Here is a 26,914-nt window from a genome sequence, read left to right as displayed (position 1 = left end):
CTTTCATCAACGTCTTATAGTTTTCAGAGTACTGGCCTTTGTCTCCTTAGGTAGGTTTATTCCTAGGTATTTTATTCTTTTTGATGTGATGGTAAGGGAATACAATTTATAATAGCCTCCAAAAGAAGAAAATATCTGAGAATAAATTTAACCAAGAAGGTGAAAGACTTGTACACTGCAAACTATAAAATATTGTTGAAAAGAAATGAAAGAAAACCTAAATAAAAGGAATGATATTTCATGTTCATAGATTAGAAGATTTAATATCATAAAAGTGGCAATACTACTCAAAGTGATCTATATATTTAATGCAATCCCAACCAAAATTCCAATGGCCATTTTTGCAGATATCAAAAACCCATCTTAAAATTCATATGGAATTGTGAAAACAAAGCTGGAGAACTCACACTTCCCGATTTCAAAACTTACTATAAGCTACAGTAATCAAAACAGTGCAGTACTGGCATAAGGACAGACATACAGATCAATGAAACAGAATCAAGGGTCCAGAAATAAACCCATACATGTATGGCCTGTTGATTTTTGAAAAGGGTGTTGAGATCATTCAATAGGGAAAAACAGTCTCTTCAACAAATGGTGCTGGAATAACTGGATATCCAAATGCAAAAGAAGTTGGACCCTTACCTTGCACCATATGCAAAAATTAACTCAAAATGGATCAGAGACCTGTATATAAAAGCTAAAAGTAAGCAACTCTTAGGAGAAAACATAAGGGGAAAGTTTCATGACATTAGGTTTGGCAGTGGAATTGTAAATATGACACAAAAAGTATGAGCAACAAAAGAACAAATGGATAAAACAAAATTAAAAACTTGAGTGCAGCAAATGGCATTATAAAGAATATGAGGGCTTCCCTGGTGGTACAGTGGTTAAGAATCCGCTTGCCAGTGCAGGGGACACGGGTCCGATCCCTGTTCTGGGAAGATCCCACATGCCGCGGAGCAACTAAGCCCGTGTGCCACAACTACTGAGCCTGTGCTCTAGAGCCCGCGAGCCACAACTACTGAAGCCTGTGTGCCTAGAGCCTGTGGTCCACAACAAGAGAAGCCACTGCGATGAGAAGCCCACACACTGCAACGAAGAGTAGCCCTTGCTTGCCGCAACTAGAGAAAGTCCGCACACAGCAACAAAGGCCCAATGCAGACAAAAAAAAAATAATAAAATAAAGAATATTAAAAAGACAAATTACAGAATGGTAGAAAATACTTGCAAATCATATGTCTGATATAGGTCTAGTATCCTGAATATATAAAGAACTCCTACAATTCAACAACAAAAAGACAAACAGCCCAATTTAAAAAATAAACAGGCAAATGACTTGAACAGACATTTCCCCAAGGAAGATCTGCAAATGGCCAAAAAGCAAATGAAAAGGTGGTTAACATCATTAGTCATTAGGGAAATACAAATCAAAACCACAATGAGATACCGCTTCACATCCACAGGATGGCCATAATCAACAAAATGGAAAGTAATGAGTGTTGGTGAGGATATGAAGAAACTGGAACCCTTGCTCATTGCTAGTGGGGATGTAAAATGGCCAGCTACTATGGAAAACAGTTTGGTGCTTCCTCAGTAAGTTAATCGTAGACCCAGAAGTTCTACTCCTAGTTATATACCTAAAAGAAGTGAAAACAGGTACTCAAACAAATACTTGTACATGAATGATCATAGCAGAACTATTCACAATAGCCAAAAGGTGGAAACATCCTAAAAGTCCATCAACAGATGAATGGATAAATAATTGTGGTATATACATACAATGGAATATTATTCACCCATAAAAAGCAATGAAGTACTGATATATGCTACAACATGGATGAACCTCAAAAACGTTAAGTGAAAGGAGCCAGACACGAAAGGTCACATACTGTATGATTCCATTTATATGAAATATCCAGAATAGGTACATCTGTAGAGCTAGAAACAGATAAGTGGCTGCTAGGGGCTGGGGGAGGGCAGAGTTGGGAGCAACTGCTTAAGGGGCATGGGGTTTTATTTTGCAGTAATAAAAATGTTTTGGAACTAGATGAGGTTGTGGTTACACAACCTTTGTAATTTACCATATTAACAGACTAAAAAAGAAAAACCATATGATCATCTCAAGGATGCCAAAATGTATTGGACAAAGTTCAAAATCCATTCCTGATAAAAAACTCTCAGCGATCTAGGAATAGAAAGGAAGTTTCCCAACTTGATAAAGGGCATCTGTGAGAAACCTACAGCTCATATCATACCAAATAGTGAAAAACTGAATGTGTTCCCCCTAAGATCAGGAAAAGGCAAGGATGTCCACTCTTATTACTGCTATTCAACACTGTACTGGAGGTTTCACTAGTGCAATGAGGTAAGAAAAGGAAATAAAAGGCACCCAGATTGAAAAGGAAGAAATAAAACTATTTTTATTTGTAAATGATGCAATCATCTATGTTGAAATTCCTTTAAAAGCACTGTAACTAATAAATGAGTTTGGCAAGGATGCTGTGTACAAGATCGATATACAAATATCAACTGCATTTCTATTTACCAGCAACAAGACATTGAAAATTGAAATTTAAAAATATGATTTACAATAGATAAAAAAGTACTGAAGGCTAAAGTTGAGAAAAGATGTGCAAGAGTACCTGGAAAAGTATAAAACATTTCTGAGAGAAATTAAGGATCTAAATAAATGTTTGTTCATAGATCAGAAAATTCAATATTCTTGTCAATTCTCCCAAATTGATCTATAGATGGTAGAAATTGGCAAGCTGATTCTCAAATTTATTTCAAAATGCAAGGGAACGAGAACATCTAAAACTACTTTGGAAAAGTAGAACAAAGTTGGAGTACTTACACTTCCTGTCTTCAAGACTTATTTTAAAGCTATAGTAATCAAGAGTGTGGGGTGCTGAAATCAAGATAGACCAAGTGATCACTGGAATACAATAGAGAGGCCAGAAACAGACCCACAAGTTTATGGTTAATTGATTTTTTAAGAAAATGCAAATGCAATTCAGTTAAGAAAGATGGTCACTTCAATAAATGGTGTTGGAACAATTGGTTATCTGATGCAAAAAAACTGATATTGATACATTCTTCCCCTCATAAGCAAAAATTAACTCAAAATGGACCACAGATTAAGAGTAAGACCTATAACTATAAAGTTTCTAGAAGAAAATATGGGAGAAAAATCTTTGTAACCTTGGGTTAGGTAAAAATTCCTTAAGCACCAAAACATAATTGAAAAGAAAAAATGGATAAAGTGGACTTCATCAAAATTAAAAACTCTGTTCCTCAAAAGACACTGTGAAAATAAACGACAGTCACATACTAAGGGGAAAATTTATAAGTCACTTACTGATAAAGAACTTGTATCCAGGGCTTCCCTGGTGGCGCAGTGGTTAAGAATCCTCCTGCCAATGCAAGGAACACGGGTTCGAGCCCTGGTCCAGGAAGATCCCACATGCCACAGAGCAACTAAGCCCGTGTGCCACAACTACTGAAGCCTGCAGGCCTAGAGCCCATGCTCTGCAACAAAGAGTAGCCCCCGCTTGCTGCAACTAGAGAAAGCCTGCGCGCAGCAATGAAGACCCAGTGCAGCCAAAAATAAAAATAAATAGTAAAATTTATAAAAAAAAAAAAAAGAACTTGTATCCAGAACATGTAAGGAACTCTCAAAAAGTAATAAGAAAACAAACCTGATTTTTAAATATGCAAAATATCTGAACAGACATTTCATCAAAGAAGATACACAGATGGCAAATAGGCATAAGGAAAGATGTCCAAATAATTAGCCATTAGGTGAATGAAAATTGAAACCACAATGAGATCCCTCTCTACAACTATCAGAACAGATAAAATGAAAAAGACTGACAATACCAAGTGTAGCAAGGATGTCGAGCAAGTGGAACTTCCATACATTGTTATAGGGTTCAACCATTTTGGAAAAGAATTTGGCAGTTTCTTTAAAAGTTAAACATGAACTTGCCATATTACCTAGCCATTCCACTCCCAAGTATTTATCTAAGAAAAATGAAAGCAGGTATCCATACAAAGATTTGCATGTAAGTGTTCATAGCAGCTTTATTTATCATAGTCCCAAAGCATAAAGAACCCATATGTCCATCAGCAGATGCAATGGATACATGTATTTGATATTTATTACTTTGTAACAAATACCATAAACTTAGAATACAATTACTGAAAACTTAAACAAATTAATTATCTCTCAGTTTCTTTGGGTCATGATCCTGGAACATTTTGGTTGGGTCCTCCACTCAAGGACTCACCAGGTTGAAATCAGGGCGCCAGCAGGGCTGCCATCTCATCTAGGCCTTAGGTTCCTCTTCCTACTTCACTGCTGGCTGGCAGAATTCAATCCCTTGCAGTTGCAGGACTGAGGCCCTCAGCTCTAAGAGGCCACCCACCTTCTGTACAACATGGCAGTTTGCACCTTCATGGCCAAAAGGAGAGGCTTTAAACCTGTCTGACTTCCAGAAGAACCCAATTAGGTCAGGCCCACCCAGAATAATCTCCTTTTTCATTAACTCAAAGTCAACTAGCCAGTGACCTTAATTACATCTGCAAAATCCCTTCTGGCATATAATGTAACCTAATAGCCTAAAATCTCATATTCACAAGTCCCTCTCACAGTCGAGGGGAGGGGATTATCCAGCACATGTACCCCAAGGAGTGGGAATCCTGGGGGCCATCTTAGAATGCTGTCTACCACATAAACAAGTTGTGGCACATCCAACCAAAAGAAATCCTGCTCAGCAATGAAAGGGAAGAAACTGTTGATACACACAACAACATGGATATACTTTAAAATAATTTTGCTGAGTGAAAGTAGGTAGATAGATATTTTGATTGTGGTGATGGATTCATGAGTGTTTACATGTTTACATGTGTCATGCGGGTCTACTGTATGTCAGTTATACACATGTTTAAAAAAGAAGTTTATAAAATGTGATATTTGATAGTTGTTAGAAAACATTTAAGTATGTTTTTCAACTTTTCAACTAATTTTTATGAAATTGAAATACAGATTAGTTATTTACGATGACACAATATTCAAACTGAGATGTGCTATGAGCACAAATGAACATCTGATTTTAAAGACCATATGAAAAAGGAACGTAAAATATATCATTGCTAACTTTTATATTGATTACATGTTGGAATGATAATACTTTGGATATGTTTGGGTAAATAAAGTATGTTACTAATCTTAATTTCACCTTTTTTAATGTGGCTACAAGAAAATTTCAAATTACCCATAGGGCTCCATGATATTTCTACTGGACAGTGCTGCTCTAGATCAAACTGCTTGGTTAGGGAAGTATGGGGGATAGACAAACAAGTTCACTGACATCAGAAGGAGACCAAATTCAGAACATGGGACACTCTACAGGACAAATGTCCCCTTTTCTCTAAGAAATCAATGGAATGAAGACCAAAAAACCCCCCAAAAAAACCAAAAGGTGGGGGGGGAGGACTATTTATAGAATAAAAGAGACTTAAGAGTTATAAAAATCAAGTCCAATGTGTGAAACTTGCTAGGATCCTGATTTGAACAAACCAACTATAAAAAAATATTTCTGAATTAATTGGGGCATCTGATTATAGACTGGCTATTAGACAATAATCAGAAATTATTATTAATTTCATTAGGTGTGTCAATGGCATGATGCTAATAAATAAAATCCCTATCAGTTCCTTGATGCATATCATAATTATGACAGGGGAAATGATAGGGTGTCTTGGATTTGCTTTAAACACCTAACAGGACAGAAGTACAAATAAAGGAAGATGGGCTATGAGCTAATAGTGTGGGAGCCAGGAGATGAATGCATGCGGTTCATGTTTATCCTATTCTTTACATGTTTAAGTTTTTGAGAATTTCCATAAGAAAAAAAAATTTTTACTACAAAGCTACAGTAATCAAAACAGTATGGTACTGGCACAAAAACAGAAATATAGGTCAATGGAACAGAAGAGAAAGTCCAGAGATAAACCCACACACCTATGGTCACCTAATCTATGACAAAGGAGGCAAGAATATACAATGGAGAAAAGACAGTCTCTTCAATAAGTGGTGCTGGGAAGACTAGACAGCTATCTGTAAAAGAATGAAATTAGAACACTCCCTAACACCATACACAATAATAAACTCCAAATGGATTAAACATCTAAATATAAGGCTGGATACTATAAAACTCTTAGAATAAAACATAGGCAGAACACTCTTTGACATAAATCGCAGCAAGATCTTTTTGGAGCCACCTCCTAGAGTAATGGAAATAAAAACAAAAATAAATAAATGGGACCTAGTTAAACTTAAAAGCTTTTGCACAGCAAAGGAAACCATAAACAAAACGAAAAAGCAACCCACAGAATGCGATAAAATATTTTCAAATGAAGCAACCGACAAGGGATTAATCTCCAAAATATACAACAGCTCATGCAGCTCTATGTCAAAAAAACAAACAACCCAATCAAAAAATGGGCAGAAGATCTAAATAGACATTTCTCCAAAGAAGACATACAGATGGCCAAAAAAGCGCATGAAAAGATGCTCAACATCACTAATTATTAGAGAAATGCAAATCAAAACTACAGTGAGGTCACCTCACACTGGTCAGAATGACCATCATCAAAAAAATGTGCAAACAACAAATGCTGGAGAGGGTGTGGAGAAAAGGAACCCTCCTACACTGTTGGTGGAAATGTAAATTGGTGCAGCCACTATGGAGAATAGTATGGAGGTTCCTTAAAAAACTAAAAATAGAGCTACCATATGACCCAGCAATCCAAATCCTGGGCAAATATCCAGAGAAAAGCATAATTTGAAAAGATACATGAACCCCAATGTTCATTGCAGCACTATACATACAATAGCCAGGACATGGAAGCAACCTAAATGTCCATCGACAGAGCAATGGATAAAGAAGATGTGGTATATATATATACAATGGAATATTACTCAGCTGTAAAAAAGAATGAAATAATGCCATTTGCAGCAACATGGATGGACCTAGAGATTACCATACTGACTGAAGTAGGTCAGACAGAGAAAGACAAATATCATATGATATCGCTTATATGTGGAATCTAAAAAAAGGGTACAAATGAACTTATTTACAAAACAAAAATAGAGTTACAGATGTAGAAAACAGACTTATGGTTACTAGGGGGTAAGGGGGGGGAGGGATAAATTCGGAGACTGGAACTGACATATATTCACTACTATGTATAAAATAGATAACTAATAATGACCTACTGTGTAGCACAGGGAACTCTACTCAATACTCTAATGGCCTACATGGGAAAAGAGTGGACGCATGTATATGTATAACTGATTCATTTTGCTGAACACCTGAAAGTAACACAACATTGTAAATCAACTATACTCCAATAAAAATTAAAAAAAAAAAAAAGGAAAGTCTGTGACTTTCCCCCTGAAAGTTGCAGGGGGCCTGGGTGCCATGTGACCTTGGGCTGCCCTCCCTGTCTGAGCCAGGGGTGAAAATGGCCATAGGAAGGAATGAGGGCATTCCTCATTAAGGTGAGTGGCCACTGATCATGTTTGTTATATGCAATGTGCATCTGTTAATGACTCTGCTCATGAAATTGGTTATGTATGGTGCAATAACCTAACTTCTTCCTTCTTCTTACACGCTATTTGCAAATTATAAGTACATTTTCCCTGGCAAACATTTCAGAATTGCAACATGCAGACACTTAAAGTCCTTTTCTTCATCCAAAGTGCTAAAAGAATTTGGCTGCATTTATGCAGAAACATCTGTTCTCAAAGCATAGGCCACTGGGGGCCTGCAATTGACATCAGGGGAGCAGCTGTCACACACACTGTTGTCTCAGCCTCCTTAACCCTTTCGACAATCCCCCTTGCACACGTTCACACAAACCACCAAGTGTGCAATGTTTTATTCTTAAGGGGTTTGTCAGAGCAGCCGGTTGTCAGAACTCCTGAGCTGGGGAGCTTTCCCACATGACTGATGGATACTGCCATTAAATGTGAAGGAACTGGAGAGTTCAACCATCCTCATGGAAATATGTCACAAGTGGATCGCACCTCCCGACCAGGGCTCCGGATCATGGATAACCTTCTCTGAGGATCAGAGCCAGGCACATACCCAAATCCGCCTGCCCAGGTGGTGTCTAGGTGTGTGAGTGTGCAGGGTGACCTGCTCTGCCCCTCGGAGCCTGGGGTCCTCCCTCTTGGCTCCTCTGCCTTGCTCTCTAGTGTTTTGGGCCTGCTGAGGATTGGCAGGGAAACTGGGCAGTGGCTGGTTCAGAAGGCCCAGAGAGCCCTCCTGAGCTGTGCTTCCAGCCTTGTGCAGGATGGCAGTGACAGAGTGGGCCAGTGCCTATCCTCAAGCTGCTCACAGCCAAGATATAGAGAGCAGGCACTGAGCTGCCAGGGTCTCTCGTGCCAGGGGCCTGGACCCTGGCTCCTTCTTCCTTGCTTACCTGACCACCACATTTTGCCTAACTGCTGTTTGACCTTCCAGAGCAGCTGAGGTATAGCCTCCTCCTGGAAGCCTCTCTTGAGTTGACCCTGACTATGGCCCTCTCTCACCCACGCATGAGGTAGGGGACACTGCCGCCCTGCGCCAGGGCCTGCTGCAGAGCAGTACCCCGGTGATCTGGTGGTTTGATTAACTTAGTGGTCTCCAAAGTAGGAAGTGTGTCCCCAGAGTAAAGACCAACATGAGGAACTTGGGAAGAAAATGTGAGAACTCCTTTCAACATTTTAGCATTCACTTAAAGTGATTTTGTTATGAAATGTTTGTTACATAAAAAGATTATCTGTAACATATAAGTTATGAAGCATGATAACAAATTAGATGCCTGGAGGCTCTCCACCCAGTTGGGCGGTGGAATGTTGTCAACCCCTCCTGTGCTATCCTCCCAACCCACCCTACTTTCATCATTCCCACTATCTGGAATTTTTTTTTAACAACTCATACAACTTAACAGCAAAAAACAATGTTTTTTTTTAAACAAACAATTTGATTTAAAAATGGGCAGAATATCTGAATAGATATTCTTCTAAAGAAGACATACAGATGGTCAATAGTTATATGAAAAGATGTTCAACATCGCTAATCATCAGGGAAATGCAAATCAAATTCACAATGAGATATCACCTCACAATTGTTAGGGTGGCTATTATAAAAAAGACAAATAACAAGTGTTGGTGAGGAGGTGGAGAAAAGGGAACCCTTGTGCACTATTGGTGGAAATGTAAATTGGTGCAGCCACTTTAAAAAACAGCATGGACGTTCCTAAAAAAATTAAAAATAGAACTACCATATGATCCAGAAATTCCACTTCTGGGTATTCACCCGAAGGAAACAAAAACACTGACTTAAAAAGATATCTGCCCCCTCCTGTTCATTGCAGAATTATTCACAATAGCCAAGACATGGAAACAACCTAAGCGTCCATCAATGGATTAATGGATAAAGAAAATGTGGTATATTTATATATATACAATGGAATATTATGCAGACATAAAAAAGAATAAAATCCTACCATTTGTGACAACATGGATGGACCTTGAGGGCATTATGTTAAGTGAAATAAGTCAGACAGAGAAAGACAAATACTGTATGATCTCACTTATATGTGGAATCTAAAACAAAACAAAACAGAACAAAAAGTTGAGCTCATAGATACAGAGAACAGATTGGTGGTTGCCAAGGTGGGGGTGGGGGTGAGTGAAATGGGTGAAGGGGGTCAAAGGGACAAACTTCCAGTTATAAAATAAATAAGTCCTGGGCATGTAATGTACATGCCGACTATAGTTAACAATACTGTACTGTATATTTGCAAGTTGCTAAGAGTATATATCTTACAAGAAAAAAATTTATCCCAGAAATACGTATCCCTAAACAATATACTGTACCGTTTAATTGCTTTTAAGTTTTATAAAAAAATGGTGTGTGGACTTCCCTGGTGGTGCAGTGGTTAAGAATCTGCCTGCCAATGCAGGGGGACATGGGTTCGAGCCCTGGTCCGGGAAGATCCCACATGCCACGGAGCAACTAAGCCTGTGCGCCACAACTACTGAGCCTGCGCTCTAGAGTCACGAGCCACAACTACTGAAGCCAGTGCGCCTAGAGCCCGTGCTCCGCAACAAGAGAAGCCACCACATTGAGAAGCCCACGCACCGCAACAAACAGTAGCCCCCGCTTGCTGCAACTAGAGAAAGCCCGTGCGCAGCAATGAAGACCCAACGCAGCCAAAAAAAAAACCAAAAAAAATGGCGTCATTCTGTACAGTACTAGTGACTTGATTTTTTGCACTTACCATGATGGATGAAGATTACCTCCATACAATGTTTCTAAGAGTCTGCTCTCTGACTGTTCATATATGAGTGTTCCATAATTTATTTTTCCATTTTCCTGCCAATGGAACATAGGTTGCTTCCAGTTATTGCTGCTTAGAGCAGGGGTCTGGGAGTACATGCACACACAATTCTCTCGGGGACACATCAGCAATGGAACTGCTCCTTTGCAGGATATGCTGCAAGTATATATATTCAACCTCACTGGATAATTCTCAGCTGTTTTGCAAACTGGCGAACCAATTTACACTCCCACACATAGATCAGAAGGGTTTCTATTGATCCACATTGTCTCCAGCATTTATTACCACACATATTAAATCTGCTTATTGAATGAGTGTGCAATAGTGTTTCTTTCTTAAATATTTGATAGAATTCACTAGGAAAGCCACGTGACATTTTATTTCTGGGAAAGTTTTTAATTATAAATTCAATTTCTTTAACAGAAATAGAATTGTTCAGATTTTCTACTTCTTCTTGTGTCAATTATGGTTTTATCTTTCAAGCATTTGTTCCTTTTATCAAATGTATTGGTATAAAGTACTTCATAAAAATCCCTTGTTATCCTTTTAATGTCTGTAGAATATTGATAAATTGTATTTTCGCCTACTTAGTCTTGGAATTTATCAATTTTATTAACCTTTTCAAAAGGTTTTTTTCTCTACTGTTAGTTTTCTATTTTACTTATTTCCATTCTCATGAGAATGTTTATAAACAACCTGACACACCCTGCCTGATAGATAGTAAGCACTCAGAGAGGCACTCCTGGCTGAGCCCAGCTCAGGCATGAAACTGGGCAGCTGCTTAGCATGTGGGTGGTCAAATGGATGGACAGACAGGTGGCTGAGCAGAGAGTAGAGACCTCATAAAGACAGAAAAGAGGGCAGGCCACACTGCTTACGAATAGCCCAGGCTGTAAACATCTCAGACCATAAACAGCATAGACCAAGTGCCAAGGCCCACACTGGCTGGATTACCCTGCAAAGTCCACTTACATCCCTGAGCCTCTGTTTCCTCAGAGGAAAGGAAAGACGGAAGTTGCTGTGAGGTCACAGGTACACAGCTGCTGGCACTGTGCAGGTGCTTCAACCATCAAAGAGAGAAGTGGCCATTTAATTACTATTATTTAGCCAGACTCATGTACTTTTGAATGTTGCCTGGATTTAAAAACAAAAAATGAACAATTTACTGACCAAATTAACCAAGTACATAATGACTCTGCAGGGGCAATATTTAGCTGATTCCAAGGGGCTGCATTCCTTGCAGTCCTTGGCGAGATCCCTTGCATATAAGGCAGGAATTCACCAATTAGGATGATCCCTGGTGCCAGGACTGAAAGGCCTTTAACTGACAACACTGGAGCCTGTGTTAGCTTTACTCAAAAGTAATAAAACGAAGGTGACCCCCCCGCCAAGTTCATGGACCTTTCACAGGTTAGTCCATAAGACTCTTCCTGGCTAAGTTTATGTGGTTTGGCAGTTTGGGGTATCCCTGGTGGCGGTGCCTGGGGTAGTAAGACCCTAAGGAAATCACGGAGATGACATGACACACACGAGAGGGCTCCTTTCTACAGGCCCCGGCCCCAGGGAGCTCTGCAGGGCAAAGGAGGGTCAGGCCACCTTTCGTCATCATTACCAAAAGTGAGGGATGCATGCTGGGTCACCAGGAAGGGAAGGGAATAAGCACAGAGTGGATTCCTCTTTTGCACTAGGCACCAGCATTATGGGCCCCATTTGGTGTTTGAAATCCAAAGTGATCCTGGGAGTGTAAGAGCAGTCACCCAGTGAGGAAGCAGCGGGTTCAAACCCCAGTCTCTGTGACCTGGGTGCCTTGTGCTATCTCTGGTTCCCTGGAGAATCTTTGGGGGCCCTGCATGAAAGGGGTATGGTGGGCACCTTTGCAGTAAAAGAGAACCCCCTGAGGTAGAGCCAGGCCCACAGGGCCAGGCCCACAGGCCAAGGGTGTATTGACAGTGACAGGAAGGAGACTGGGAATGATGCCTGAAGGGTGGGAAGGGAAATGGAGGCCAGAGCCTAACATTTCCACAGGATGCCTGGCGAAAGCCTTCAGCCCCAGGTTCCTTAGCCTCTCTCCCCAAAACCCTTCCCCTCACGCTCCTGGCAGACGTCCTGGCCTCCAGGAGGGCACAGGACACACAGGCCGAAGGTGACACACATCACAGTTGGTAATTTTAAAGCAGTTTCAACCTAAAACAGTTAACCTGAATCAAATTTTGAGAAGGGAGTCCAATAAATACAGGTTATGGGAGAAAATTCATGTAGATCCTTCAAAACAACACAGGAAAGATCAACCAAAAAATATGGAGAAACCACTGTGGATTAAACAGACTCTAACAGACACGACAAACAAGGGCAATGCCTGATCACTGACTGGATCCTGGATGTAAAAATAAGACCCATAAAACATCACTGGGGCAACTGTTGAAAGCTGAATATGGACTGTTTATGAGAAACGTGTTAATGTTAAGTTTCTTGAGTGTGATACCTGAATAGAGGTTTTGTAGGAGAACATCCTTGTTCTAAGGGGATGCTGATGTATTTAGGCAGAGGGCATGATTCCAGTAACTAACTCTTCAATGGTTCAGCAAAAGTAATGAGCACTGAGATAAAGCACATGCTGTGAGATATTAACAAGTGATGGATTTAGGTGAAGAGTACATCATTCTTTATGAAGCTTTCCAAGTAAAAAGTTTGGGGAAATCTCTGGGTCCCCATAGATAACAGCAGTCAGCTAAATCCAAACCTCTCCATAAAGATGAACCAAAAGAGCAAATAAAACCACCCACACCCAGGCCTGGAACATGATCAGGAGACAGGCTGCTGCCCACCTGAAATTGGTATGAAAGAGACCCAACTTGCAGAGCCTGCTCCAGAGCCCGCTGGTATTGAGGGCCAGGCAGAGACCACGTGGGAAAGAGGAGCAGGGAGCTAGGTCCAAGACCTTAGAAAAAATAACACCAGAAGGAGAAAGTCCCACCTGCGTGGGGAAATTCTGAGAGCAGGTCTGAGACCAGGGGGGATCAAGGCACTGAATACTGGGGAATTGAAAGGGGACAAAGTGTGTGGGACCAGAGGCGGCTGTCTTGGAAATGTCCTGCTTCTAGGAGACATGGCTCTGAAGTAGAGGCCCTTGGAGGCTTGGTGGTAGTAGATAGGAAGAAGTAGCATGGAAATTCAAGGACCTACAGAAGCAAAAGTAAACACAGAAGACACATAACCATCCCAAAGCCTTAAAGACACCAAGTAAGGATACTGCACTTCTCTAAACCAACAGAAGAGGGAATTCTTGAACTAAGAAACATGATGTTATCCATATGCCCAACTCCTGCCTACATTCATTTTATTATTACCAGTCCCAGCTAACCTAAAGACATTTCTAAGTTAACAGAAGGTAACAGACAATACCCATACAAACCAATTTAAGGTTGACAACCATTTAAGAATGACAAGCATTCTGCCCACAAATCAGTTCACAGGGGAACAATTTAACACTGCCCCAACTTGAACTGCCTTAAGAAAACATTCAGATATGAAAAAAAAATCTGAAGTATAAATTTGATACGGACCAAAAAATAGGTAAGCGTGAAACTGGAGTTTCCCAAACTCAGGAAAGAAAATGAAAGACAAAATCAACTCAGAAATGAACACTAAATTAGAAGCTCTCTTAGGGAGAATAGATTTGACTGAAAATTTTTTAAATGCTCATTGAGGAAATGAATGAAAACAACCACAAAACAGCAGTGAAGAGAACCATAAAGAAAGTGATATATATAGAAGACAGGCAAAAAACAAAAAAAGATCTAGCATACAGACATATTATTGGAAGAAAAAAATTTTAACATTTAAAATTATTATTATCCAAGAAAACTTTCTAGAAATGAAAGAAGACTTGAATCTGCATAGTCAAAGCCCCCACCCATTCTTGAGAAAACATCTCAAATGCTCAACTCCAAGACTTTTCCTAGTAAAGTGATTAGACGTTAAAGGTAAAGAAAAAAATAATCCTTTGGAGCTCTAAGAAAAACGATCAAGTCACTCACAAAGGGAAGGAAAGCATGTTTATTTCAGACTTCTTGTCAACAACATGTAAGAAATACCATCCAGAGCAGCATTTTAACAAACTCAAGGAAAGAAAGTGTAGGTGAGGATCCTATAACCAGCCAAGCTATCCTTCAAGTATCAGGGTTATAGAAAACATATTCAACATGAAAGAAATCGGGGACTATTGTACTCATGAGCCCTTCCTGAAAAACCCATTGAAAGCTAAGCTTTATCAAACCAAGAGATGACTGGGGAAACTTTAGCAAAAAGAAAGATTAGCAAACAGAATCCAACACCATTGTGGTGGACAGACTCTAGGGTGACCATGATCCCTATATCTCCTGGTATTCATGCCTTGGGTGCAGATGGAACCTTTGACTTTCCTCTAGCCAACAGAATATCGCAAAAGTGATGGGATATCACCTCCTGATTCCCCTGCATAGGTCTCTGTCTAGCAGATTTACTCTAGAGACTCTCTTTGCTGGCCTGATAAAGAGGCCATGCTGGGGAAGCCCATGTGGCAAGAACCACAGGTGGTCCCCAGGAACTGTGGGTGGCCTCCAGAAGCTGAGAGCAGACTCCAACCACCAGCAAACACTTAAGCTGTCAGTCCTGCAACCACAAAGAACTGAAGTCTGCTAACAACCATAAGAGTGGAAAAGCGAATCCATTCCTAGTTAAGCCTCTGGATGAAAACCCAGTCCTGGCCAACACGAGCAGGAACCCAGCTAAGCCACGCCTGGACTTCAAATCTACAGAAACTATGAGATAGTATGTGTGTGTTGTTTTACGCCACTACATTTACGGTAATTCATTACACAGCCATAGAGCAATAGATAGCTAATCCAACCATATCAAAATATATCATGCCCTAGTGGTTTCTATTCCATGAATGCAAAGATGGCTTATTCATATTAATAAATTTTGTGTCTTATTGTTTGTCTCACTCTCATCCCAGACCTGATATTAGGAAATCCATTAATATCATTCACCTTATTAATTATGCTAAGGAGAAATATCATAATTGTCTCCACAGATGTCTTCAACAAAAATCAATATCCACTCCTTACTTTAAGAAACCACCCAATAAAATAGAAATTAATGGATACTCCATATATATATATGTACATATATATATATATATTCTTACCCTAAAGTCAGCATCTTTCTTAATGGAAGAAGCATTAGAGGTCTTTTTACTAAGGTCAGGAGCAAGGTAAGGGTGCCTATTATATCCAATATTTAATACTGAATTAGAGGTATTTAGCTAATTTAATTAGATAAGAGAAAGCAATTAGATGCATAAAAATCAGTAAAGTAGTAAAAGTATTTCAATTTTCAGATGACAGAATATCTGAACTATCTAACAGAGTCTAACAACAAAATAAATTTAATGAGGTAGATAGATATAAAATAACATACACGTAGACAATAACAAGTTACAAGATATAATGGGAAAAAAACTTTTATAAACAAACAAGGTAAAATACTCATGAATAAACCTGACAAAGAACGTGAAGAAAACTTCAAAATGCTCCTGAAAGAGGTCTTGAACAAGTAAAAGGTTAAGTAGTCTTGAACACAAAGGAAGACATTCCTTGTTTTTGGATAAGATGACTCAACTTCATAAAAACATCAATTATTCTGAAGTTATACATAAATTTAACAGGATCCTAACAAGAGCTACCAGCAACATGTTGGAATAGCTAGGAAATCCCTGAAATTAAAAGCAGTGGAAGGAGGATTAGCCCTACCAGATATCAAAACACAATAATGGGTATTGAGTTCAGTCTCTTTCCCCTGTTGCAATAGTTGTAGATACAGTCTTCCTTGCTGTTCACACACACACACACACACACACACACACACACACAATGTAATTCCTACGTGTAAGACCAGCATATGAACGGACAGAGGTGTGAGACAGACTAGAAAGCCCAGAAATAGGTCCAACTGCATTTGGATGTTTAGTATGATACAGGTGTATTTCAGATCACTTGCAGAAAAGATGGCCTTTTAAATAAATCGTGTTGGGATAGAGGGATAGACATTTGGGAAAAGATTAAATTGGATCTGTAAACTAAGTACAAAACCAAACGAGTATTGGAAAACATAGGTGAATTCCATTACAACTGAGTGTGAGAAAAGCCTTTCTAATTAGGATTCAAAATTTAGATGCAATAAATGAAGGATGATTAAATCAACTATCTAAAAATAGAAAGCTTTTAATGGCAAAACCCACCATAAACAAGTTAAAAAAAACCTGGGAGAAATAGTTGCAATATAACAAAGATAAAGCACTAAATAAATATCTCTAATATGTATTTTGAACAAATTTTTAAATCCAATTTAAAGAATCCCCCCAAATGCAAAAGGAAATGGACAAAATATATGGACAGGCAATTCGCAGAAAAAAGATAATCAAATGACTCGTAAACAAATGAAAAGCTGTCTAATTTCACTCATAATAATAGGAATGTAAATTAAAATGCACTGAAATACTATTTCCTGGCTCTTAGATCCACGAGGGTGTGGGGGAAATAGACACTGTGATACCTTGCTGGTAGGAGTGCAAAATTTGGGAAGAGGGGAATTGAGAATAGTTAACAAAATAAATATTTATTTACTCTTCCTTCTTGGAATTAATAATATGCTTCCACAAACACAAGCAATCTCTAGGCAAGGTTATCCATTACTCCACTATTTTTAATAGCAAAGGCCTGAAAAAAACCAAATGCCCATCCATAAGACAGTTGAATAAGTAGGGAACAGCCTCAGAATGGAGTACTATGTGGCTCTACAAAAGAATGCGGGAAGTCTCTGTGAACTGGTAAAAAGACATTTTTAACTGAAAAAAGCAAGGCACAAAAAAGATGTACATGCTAACTTTTGTAATAACGCATGAGCGGCTTATTTTGCAAAAGAGACCCAGGAAGAATAAACCAGAAATGATTTCAAATGATTACCCATGGTATGGGAACAAGAACGAAGAGACAGGGATGGGATTGAGACTTCTAAGTACAGCTTTTCTTTTTTTTCTTTTTCTTTTTTTTAGTTTTGACCTTTGGACCATGTAAAACAAATGTTTTACATATTCAAAAAATAAAAGTATATCATAAAGACTAAAGGGAAAAAAACCACCAAACTGTGTGCAAACACAAACAGATGAAACTAATGGTATATCAAATTGAGAACATACTCACATAGTGATGACTTTACAGCCAAAGAAATCCTGAACTTGACCTGGTAGGTTTTGATTGGTAGTGGTTTGGATGTAGTGATTCTGAAACTATTCTGGGTGTATTCTAGGATTAAGCAAATTATTACATATATTTATATTCTGTGGGAAGCAGGTTCTTACTGTGGGAGAAAGGAGATGGAAACATTAACTTTTAGTTTTAAAAAAAGAGCGCTTGGCTCAGTCCACTGAGAAGGCCTAGAGCCAATGACGCCAAGGTAGCAATGAGCACATCTAATGCCCAGATACTGGTTTCTAGCCCCACTCCCAACCCCCACTGAAAGACACCAAGGCTTCTTGAGAAATGGCTGACTCTAGGTCTGGGTCAAAGTACAAGTGAGAGTTGGAATAATATTCAAAGACTTATGGGAACATGTCAGAGGATGCAGAGACCAACCTGAACACCCAGCCCAAACAGCCAGCATCTCTTCTCTACACATTCGGGGCAGGCAGGCACTCCTTCCCCTGCCGGGCACAGGGAGATCTGAGATCGGCACCCGGAAGGATGCAGGAAGTGGGGCAGTGCTTGAGACCAAACCAGGTTCTCTTGTCCACCACAGCTAACAACTCCCCCACCTGCCGAAGACCCTGCCCTTCTCATGCCCCTGGCCTTGCCAGGATGGCAGACTCCACATCCAGCAGCCAGCTGGCTCATCCTTGAAAATCCCTGGCTCATCCTTGAAAACCCCTGCTCCCTCTCCTGCCCCCTGCCGTCCTCTCCACCCACCTCAGGGACGTCCTTTCAATACTCACAACTCTAAACCCTCCAGGGTCTGCCCACTGCACCCAGAGGAAAATTCAAACTCCACAGCTCACATAACTGGCTCTGTGCCAGCTCCTCCCACCCACCACCTGTGCCTGCTTCAGGGGCCTTGCACCCTCAGATCTTTTTGTGGGAGTTCACATCACAGCCAGTGGTCACTGCTCAGAGACACACTCCCTGACCAGGATAAGGCTCCCCTCCCCCCTCCCCTAGTCTCTACCCTAATTACCCGGTTTTATTTTCTTCCTACCACTTATCTTCTGCCATGACCTTGGTTTTTCCTTTGATTACTTGTTCAGCTTCCTTCTCCCACACCTGCTTGTAAGCACTCACTGGGGCCAGGAGCAGATACCATACAGTAGGAGCTCAACGGATGCTCTAGGCGAGTGAGCCAACAACTCCAGCCACTCCCCTGACTCAGTGGCTGGAGTATGGCTTTTGGAACCAGTCCTACCACCGTTGAAACCCTAGCTTTGCCACTTCATGGTCCTGAGACCTTGAATAAGTCGTGTCACCTCTCTTAAGCCTCGGTTACTTCAACTCTAAGATGGGGACACAGCACCTGCCCTGCAGGAAAATCTTCCCAGGACACTTCTCTGACTCCTGAGGCTCAGCAGAACACCTGCCTCAGGGGCCCAGGAGGCAGGGGCGGGGGAGCAGGTGTGAGCCCCTCCACCACCCCAAGCTGGCTTGTCTGTCTTTTCAACATCGCTCCCCACGCTGAGCCTGGGGGAGGGTCGGGAGCCTCCCCTTGCCTCTTCCCCTCCCGGCCTCCCTTTCCCCACCTAAACACAGAGAGGAGTGGACTACGGGTTCCCTGGCCCTGCCTGCCGTCACTGAGTGAGGGACACACCCAGAACCCGGAGATGACCCCACTGTCCCTGCAGGCTCTCTGGCGGCAGCATTGATCCTTTCCTCAATCCGATCCCAGCTTCACAGACACCACCACCCTCTTCTCCCACAGACAAGGCCCTTTCCCTTCTTCGCAACCACTCGGCAGGTCAGCCTTGCTGTTCCCATTTCGCAGCTTGGGAAACTGAGGTCTAGTGTTGGGAAGGCCTTGGGTCCAGGCTGGCTTTTCCTGCCACCCGAACAACTGAGGAAGCTAGCTGCTCGCGCCGAATCAAGTGGCGGGGCGCGCGCGGCACAGCCGGTCTCTGGCAACGGCGGCTGGGGGTGTGCCCTCCGCCGGTCCCCTCCCGGTCGCCACCCCTGCCCACGCACCCGCGCCCCTTGGGGCACACTTCCGCGCGCCTCGCAGCCCCTCCCACCTCCCACCACCCCTGCCGCGAAGGCTGCACACTCTCGCGCGCCGCGGTTTTCCGGCTGGCCGGCTACGCGCACTGTCACCCGCGTGCGCACCTGTGCCCCGGGTCAGCCCTGCGCGTCCCCGGGCAGCGGCCCGGACACCCGCCGTCCCGCCAGGCTCGCAGCCCCGCACCTCCGCGTCGCGACCTACCAGGCACTCGCGCCCCGCCGCCGCCGCAGCCCCTCCCAGCGCCCCTGCCCGCAGCGCCCGTGTCCCGCCCGGCCGTGCCCCAACTCACCGGCTCCCGGTGCGCCCAACCCCGGAGACCAACCCATGGGCAGCGCCCGCCGCGCCCGCTGCCAGCCGCGGCGCTGCGGAGCCGGGCCGCTGCCCGCTGCCTGCCGCGCGCCCGGCTCCTGGACGCAGCCCGCCGTGCGCTGGCGGCCGGCCCTGTAGCAGCGCGGCGCGGCGCCCCCTCGCGGCAGCATGGGGAAGCGCAGGGCGGGCAGGGCGAGGGGAGGGGCTGCGGAAGCCCCTGCCGGGCGGTCCCATTCCCGCTCCCTCCTGAGGCCTCCCATACCCGAGGTGTCCCTGCTCACCAGGCCTCTCCTCTGCTGCAGGCCTCAGGGTCAAGGCCACACGTGCAGCCTTGCATTCAGAACCCTCAGCTGTGACTCGCCTCCCACCCCCATGGAGGGGGACCCACTACAAGCATCAGATGCCAACCCCCTCCGCCCCAGCATGGCTTCTGCTGGACTCTGCACCTGAACTGACCCCCGCCGACTCCCTCACCTGGAAAACCCCTGGCACCCTAAAATCTGGTTCACCTGTTTTCCTCAAGGCTAGGCTCTGGCCGCCCCTCTGGTCTCTCCTCCTGAGATGGCTACTGAATTGTGGTTTGTCTGTGCCCCTGTGCCTGGTGGGCACAGGGTGGGCATCAAAGGGTGGGGAGGAGTGCTCATCAACCCCCAAGCGGCTTCTGTAGGGGAGGTGGTCCCGGGAACTGGCCCACTGGGAGGGTGGGTCACCACTGTGAAGACACTGAGCTACTAAGAGGATAACTAAGAGGATAACCGGTGTGCTATTTCACTTTTAGAATGGAGGAGGGCGCCTGAACAAGATCCGGTGACCTTTCTCAGCTGGCTCCACCTGGACATTAAAAGTGTCCTGGTTTGTCCCAGTGTAGAGGTCAGGATATCTGTCTTCTGCTTTAGTCAGGACCTGCCTGAGGAGATGTGGCAGGTTACCCAACCCAACTAGCTTTAGCAAAAATAATTTATTGGCTCATGAAGCATTAGAAGTCCAGGTATTCTGCTTTCAGGAATAGTTAGATGCAGACGCTTAAACATTATGAATAGGAATCCACCTCTCCCATCTCCCAGAACTTCTATGGCAGAATGGCCCCTAGCAGCCCTGGGTTGACACCCTCAGAAAGAGCACACGTGCCTGATATTCCCAAGAGAGTCCAGAGCTGCCGCAGAGGCTCTGAGGAGGCCAGCTCTGGCTATTTCCAAAGACCTGAAGAATGAGGGTTACAGGCCTGGGTGTTGCCTCCCTGGTGCTGAGGGTGAAGTAGCCCTTGTGCTAAGCCTGAGGATGGAGTAGGGCTCTGCTCTAGCATGCCCCAAGGGCTGTTTCCAGAAGACTGGACAAATGAAAACAACAGAGTCCAGCCGGTATCTTGCACAGTTGGCAAAACTGAGGCCTGGAGACAGCAGGCATCTGCCTGGGGCTCATAGATGTATTAGGGCAGGTGGGTTGGTTGGGCTGGGCAGGGAGGCAGCAGGGCCTTGTGACAAGGCTAGGGCCAGAGGCTGGTCCCAGTGAGGGTCATGCCTGAAACCAGTGCCAACGACCAGGCTGTGGTGAAGGGGAAGAAGAAACAGAGGCAGGTTGGGGGAGGTTCCCAGCATGCAGATTCGCCTTGGGGCTTAGGCGCTAAGGCCAGTCCTGAGGCCAGTGGGTCTTCTCTGATTCTCACCCCACGGCCCAAACCCTCAGGTCAGGCCTCAGAGACATGCTGGGGTTCTAGGGAGAGAGGGCTGCATGAGAGGACTCAGGAGAGCTGGCCCACTCACCCGTGACACGCTGAGGCCCGAGCAGCACTTCAGGGCCCCCTGGCAGACTGTAGCTCAGAGGAGGAGGGCCAGTCTCTCCCTATCCCACCCCACCCCTCTCTGTGAGCAAAGGCTTGGGGACCCCTGAGGCACTGTTGTCACGCTGGGTGCAGGGTTGGGGCTGCTTGGAGTCGGGGCAGTGCTTGGTGGAGGAACTGAAACCTGTGGACTTGCTTGTGGCCACAGCACATGTCCCAGCTGCCTGAGCGAGGCAGGGCTATGCCCGTGACAGGGAAGAAGGCCGTGTCTCCTGAGGTCTCCTGCATCCTGTCTCACTGCCCCGGAGGTCAGGTATGTGTTGAGAGTACAGCACGTGCTGCAGTCACCACCTCCCAGCAGCTCCTTCAGCCGAGCCTCGAGGCCAGCAGCGAGTTCTGCTCTGAGCTGTCCCCAGCTTGGGGGACACTGGCTGCAGGTGCCGTGGCTAGACCCTGGGAGAGGTCTGGCCCCATGCAGGCACCACATTTTCCCGGGCCCCTCCCCTGCCTACCTGCATCCATCAAGTCCCTTTGGCCTGTGCTGCCCCAGCCTAACTTCCCACTCCAGAATATGCCCAGGGACTAGTCCCCGGAGTGTCCGGTGTTGGAACAGAGGGTGAGCAATCCCGAGAGCTATCATCTCAGTCTACTCTGCCCCAGCCCCGCCCTGGGACACACCTCTGGTGGATATTTCCTGAGGGCCTATGTGTGCTCTGCACCATGCCGGATGCTAGGATACCGCAGAGAGCTGGACATGGGGTTCTTGCCACCTCACAGCCCACAGTTTAGAGAGAAGAGACTGAAAACTAACCATACAAACAAAAGAATAATAAAAATGATCATTTCAGAGAATCCTAAGTGCCATGAAGTCACCAACACAGGGTGAGGTCTTTGAGTGTGTCCGGGGCTACTTTAGATGGAAGGGCTCAGGAAAGGCCTCTCTGGACACATGGGGTTTGGGCTGAGACCCAAAGGAGGAGTCAGCCCTACAAGGTCTGTGGGAACATTGTCCTTGGCAGAGAGGATAGCAGGAGCAAAGACCCTGTGGCCAGCTTGCACTCTTCTTTTGTGAGAAAGACAGGAGGCAGTTGTGCCTGGAGAGGAGGAGAGGGTGCGGGAGAGTACAGAAGCCCAGGTGGAAGGGGCCAGGTCCAGGTCAGGGCCTCCTGGGGGTAAGGAGCTGGAACTCTGTTCTTTGCGTGTGGCCCAGGGGCGGGCTCCACCTCAACTCTGTCAGCAGCCCCTCCAGCAGGAGGTGTACTGGTCGTGACACCCATGAGACCTTTCCCAGCACCCCCAGTCGCTGCCTTGGTTGCCCATGGTCCAGATGGCACCTCCCACCCACATATGGCTCTGGGACCACCTGAATTTGTCCCACCAGCCCAACACTGGGATGGCGGGGCTGGGGTCCTTGTCCACTGAGGAGGCCACCGCTGGAGCTGCTGCACTGAAGTGCACATGAGGGAGGGAGGCAGGCAGGGGACATCTGAGAAGCACAGACCCTGGGCAGGGGCAGGGGGCTGGGGGACTGGGTGATGGGAAGATGAGGAGAAAGTATGAGAAATGAGAGGCAGCTGGGGTCTGGCCAGGGTGGATGGGGGGATTTGCTGAGACTGCGGGGCCAGGGAGCTATTAGGGGACATCTGGAGGCAGCTGGACCTGTGGGTGCAGTCTGATGTAGGCCCTCATAGGTGAAGGAAGGAGATCCTGTGGTCCCAGCTGCTGTAGATACTCAGACAGTGGCCAGAGCCTGTGAGGGCCCCTGCAGCATGTCTGCCCCAACTCTTGGCCCAGCTGGAGCAGGTGACTCAGGAACGAGCCTGACACCAAGCGGGCTGCCAAGCACTGGCACCAATAATCAGAGAACAGCGAGGACAGTTTTGGCCTCTGGCCAGTGCATTTTATTAGTGAAACCCACAACTCATCCATTCTTGGGTCTGGTGAAAACTCATCCTCTCTCGCTGCCCCCAGAGGTCAGAGGTCAGATCTGTGTTGAGGGTACAGCATGTGCTGCAGTCATCACCTCCTAGCAGCTCCTTGAGCCGAGCTGGCTCTGGTGAAAACTCTGCAAACTTAACTATGAGGGCAAATCTCCAGGAGAAAGTCATCACATGGCCAGCCCCTGGTGGGGGGTAACCGTTATGGACTGAACGTGTCCCACTCAAATTCATATGTTGATTGTGAATCTCTATATTGTACACCTGCAACTTACATAATATTGTACATCAACTATACTTCAATTAAAAAATCTACTATGTATAATATAAATGAACTGCAAGGATATATTGTACAGCACAGGGAATATAACCAATACTTTATAATAACTTTAAATGAAGTATAATCTATAAAAATTTGGAATCACTATGTTGTACACCTGAAACTAATATAATATTGTAAATCAACTATACCTCAATTAAAACACAATTCATATGTTGAAATCCTAAGCCCCAAGGTGACGGTATTTGGAGGTGGGGCCTTTGGGAGGTGAACAGGTCATGAAGGTGGAGCCCTCATGAATGGGATTGTCACCCTTATAAAAGGGACCCCACAGAGCTCCCTTGCTCCCTCTGCCAGGTGAGAACACAGTGAGAAGGTGGCCATCTGCAACCTGAAAGAGGGCTCTCACCAGAACCTGACCATGCTGGTACCCTGATCTCAGACTTCCAGCCTGCAGAACTGTCAGAGAGAAATTTCTGTTATTTATAAGCCCCCTGGTCTGTGGTACTTTGTACAGCAGCCTGAGTGGACTAAGACAGTCACATTTAATGACTGTGTATAGACCAGGGCCCTGACCATCCACTGAGTCTGGGCAGGGATCAGGGAGGAGAGAGAGAGTGAGTGTGCTTGTAATATGTGAGTGTGTGTGGCACGTGTGGTGCATGTGTGTGGGAGGTGAGTGTGGGTCTGGTCCCCCATCACAAAGCTCCAGGCTTGGCTGGCTGAGGACAAAGGCTGGCATTACAGATTGGGGGGGTCCCTGGAAGCGGAGCCTGAGATAAGGTGCAGGTGGTTCATGTAGGAGAGGATCCCAGGGAGCTGGGGAAAAGAGGGAGGGTGAGATAGGGAAGGATGGACAGCCCATAAAGGGTGCACTTTTCAGATGGTTACTGTCATGGCTGATAAAGGCCTAGACCCTTTAAGGAACTGTACAGGAAGTGTCTCAGCATTCTCCTGCGGGGCAGAGAAATTTATCCATGTCCCCTATACTTCCAGGTTGCTCCTGCATGAAGGCTGAATGTACATCCACATCTCAAGCAAAATTCCTGAGGCAGAAAAGCATGAGCTTGAGGCTGGCCACCCCAACACGCGCACAGTGCCATCCACCCACCTGTGCTGAATGCAAGCAGGTGAGATTGAGTCTCAGAGTGCAAAAATTGCCTGCCACAGGCCCCCCGTGGGACACTCAGATTCCCTCAGGTCACCCCCCTTTCCCACCCCTCCCAGAGTCCCCTTGCCTGCAGGCAGCACTTCTGCCAGCTAGGCGGCATAGCTGGGGGTGGCCACCCCTGCCGACTCCTTTCACTGCCTACTGGTTCAGTGGCACGAGGAGCCCAAAGTGGCCCAAAGGAGAGACTGAGGTTCAGAGGAGGCATTATTGGGTGCTGGGGGCAGTGTCCAGCAGAGCCTAAATCTGCAGGCCTGGAAAACACCTCCTGAGGGTCCTCAGCTCCCAAGCTTAGGGGAAAGTATGTGACATGATGGGCCCACCAGGTTCTTCTCAGGGGACTGATGGCATAAACCTCCCCTTCCATCCTAAGTGCCCTTGGCACCTGCCACAACTTAAGATCTCACTTATCCAAGCTGTCAAATGTCACTGTGCTTAGGAATCACCTGGAGCACTTGAGGAGAGGCAGTGCCCCAAGACCCCCATCAAGACTCAGGTTTGGGGGTCTAGGTGGCCCCACAGTCTGTACTTGTAACAAGAGCCCCAGGTGATGCTGATGCAGCCCGAAGATGGGTCAAACTTCAAGAAATGCTGATTAAAAAGGGTACACGGTGATCCCTTCCATCTGTGGTGGGCAGAATAATGGCCTCCACAGATGCCCAAGTCCTAATCCCCAGAACCAGTGAATGTGTGACCTTACACGGTAAAAGGAACTTTGCAGGTGTGACTTTTAGGACTTTGAGATGGGGACGTTACCTTGGATTATCAGGGTGAGCCCCATATAATTAATGGGTGCTTAAAGGCAGAAGAGGGAGACAGAAGAAGAGTCAGAGAAAGATGTGAGTATGGAAGCAGGGTCAGAGAGATGCTACTCTGCTGATTTTGAAGATGGAGCAAGGGGCCAAGAGCCAAGGAATGTGGGTGGCCTCTAGAGGCTGGAAAAGGCAAGAAAACGAATTCTCCCCTAGAACCTGTAGGAGGAACTGGCCTTGCCGACACCTGCTTTAAGCTCAGTGAGACCCATGTGAGACTTCTGACCTACAGAACCGTAAGAAAATACACTTGCATTGTTTTGAGCCACTGTTTGTGGTAATTTGCAATAGTGGTAACGGGAAACTTGGACACCATTCCGCAAGAGAGGCATGGAGAAGGCAGGCAACTTATGCAGGTGGCACAACAGGGCGGTGGCCCAAACCCTGCATGCTTCCCATTAACTGCCCTGGGGGCGGGGTGGGAGGCAGGCAGGTCAGGATCAAGCTGCTGCCCGCCGATGGGCCCACAACCGGGCAGAGTGGATGTGTTATGGGCCTTCCCTGGGAGCTCATTTACAACACAGATGCCCAAGACCTTGGACTCAGAGCGGCTGTGTGGGGCCCAGGAATCTGCATCACGGCATCAAAATGGTTTACCGACCTTCAATTATTTAGAATTTACCAGCAGAAAAAGCACAGAAGGTCGTTTTAGGACATCCAAATATCCCAAATGTGACACTGGCAACCTTGATCATGTAAAAGTGTGTGTGAGCAATGTGGCAGTGGAGCCCAGGTTTAACACCCATGTGGTCAAGTGGGACCCACGGAGGCTGCCACAGAGGCAGTGATGTGTGGTTACAGCTGCATCGTAGCAGGCTCATTCCAGTGTGGGGTAAAGGCCGGGCTGTGGCTGGACAAGGGTGGAAGCCAGGAGCCCCTCTAGGCCATCACAGTCACTGCTGAGCTATCTGTTGGAGATGGAGCCAAAAGGAT

General features: G+C 45.0%; 1 protein-coding gene across 1 annotated transcript in view; it reads right to left on the bottom strand.

Moving 5' to 3' along the window:
- The window catches only part of RASGEF1C (RasGEF domain family member 1C), a 95,963-nt gene extending 75,900 nt beyond the window's left edge, over positions 1 to 20,063 (bottom strand). Inside the window, exon 1 of the mRNA XM_059919686.1 lies at positions 19,988 to 20,063. The gene's annotated coding sequence lies outside the window, so the exon portion shown is untranslated. The remainder of the gene's footprint in view (positions 1 to 19,987) is intronic.
- Positions 20,064 to 26,914: the final 6,851 nt, after the last annotated feature.

The sequence above is a fragment of the Balaenoptera ricei genome, chromosome 3 (genome assembly GCF_028023285.1).
Source record: "Balaenoptera ricei isolate mBalRic1 chromosome 3, mBalRic1.hap2, whole genome shotgun sequence".
NCBI classification, from domain to species: domain Eukaryota; kingdom Metazoa; phylum Chordata; class Mammalia; order Artiodactyla; family Balaenopteridae; genus Balaenoptera; species Balaenoptera ricei.
The sequence above is the reverse complement of the archived record's forward strand: the minus strand, read 5'-3'. Positions and strand labels throughout refer to the sequence as shown.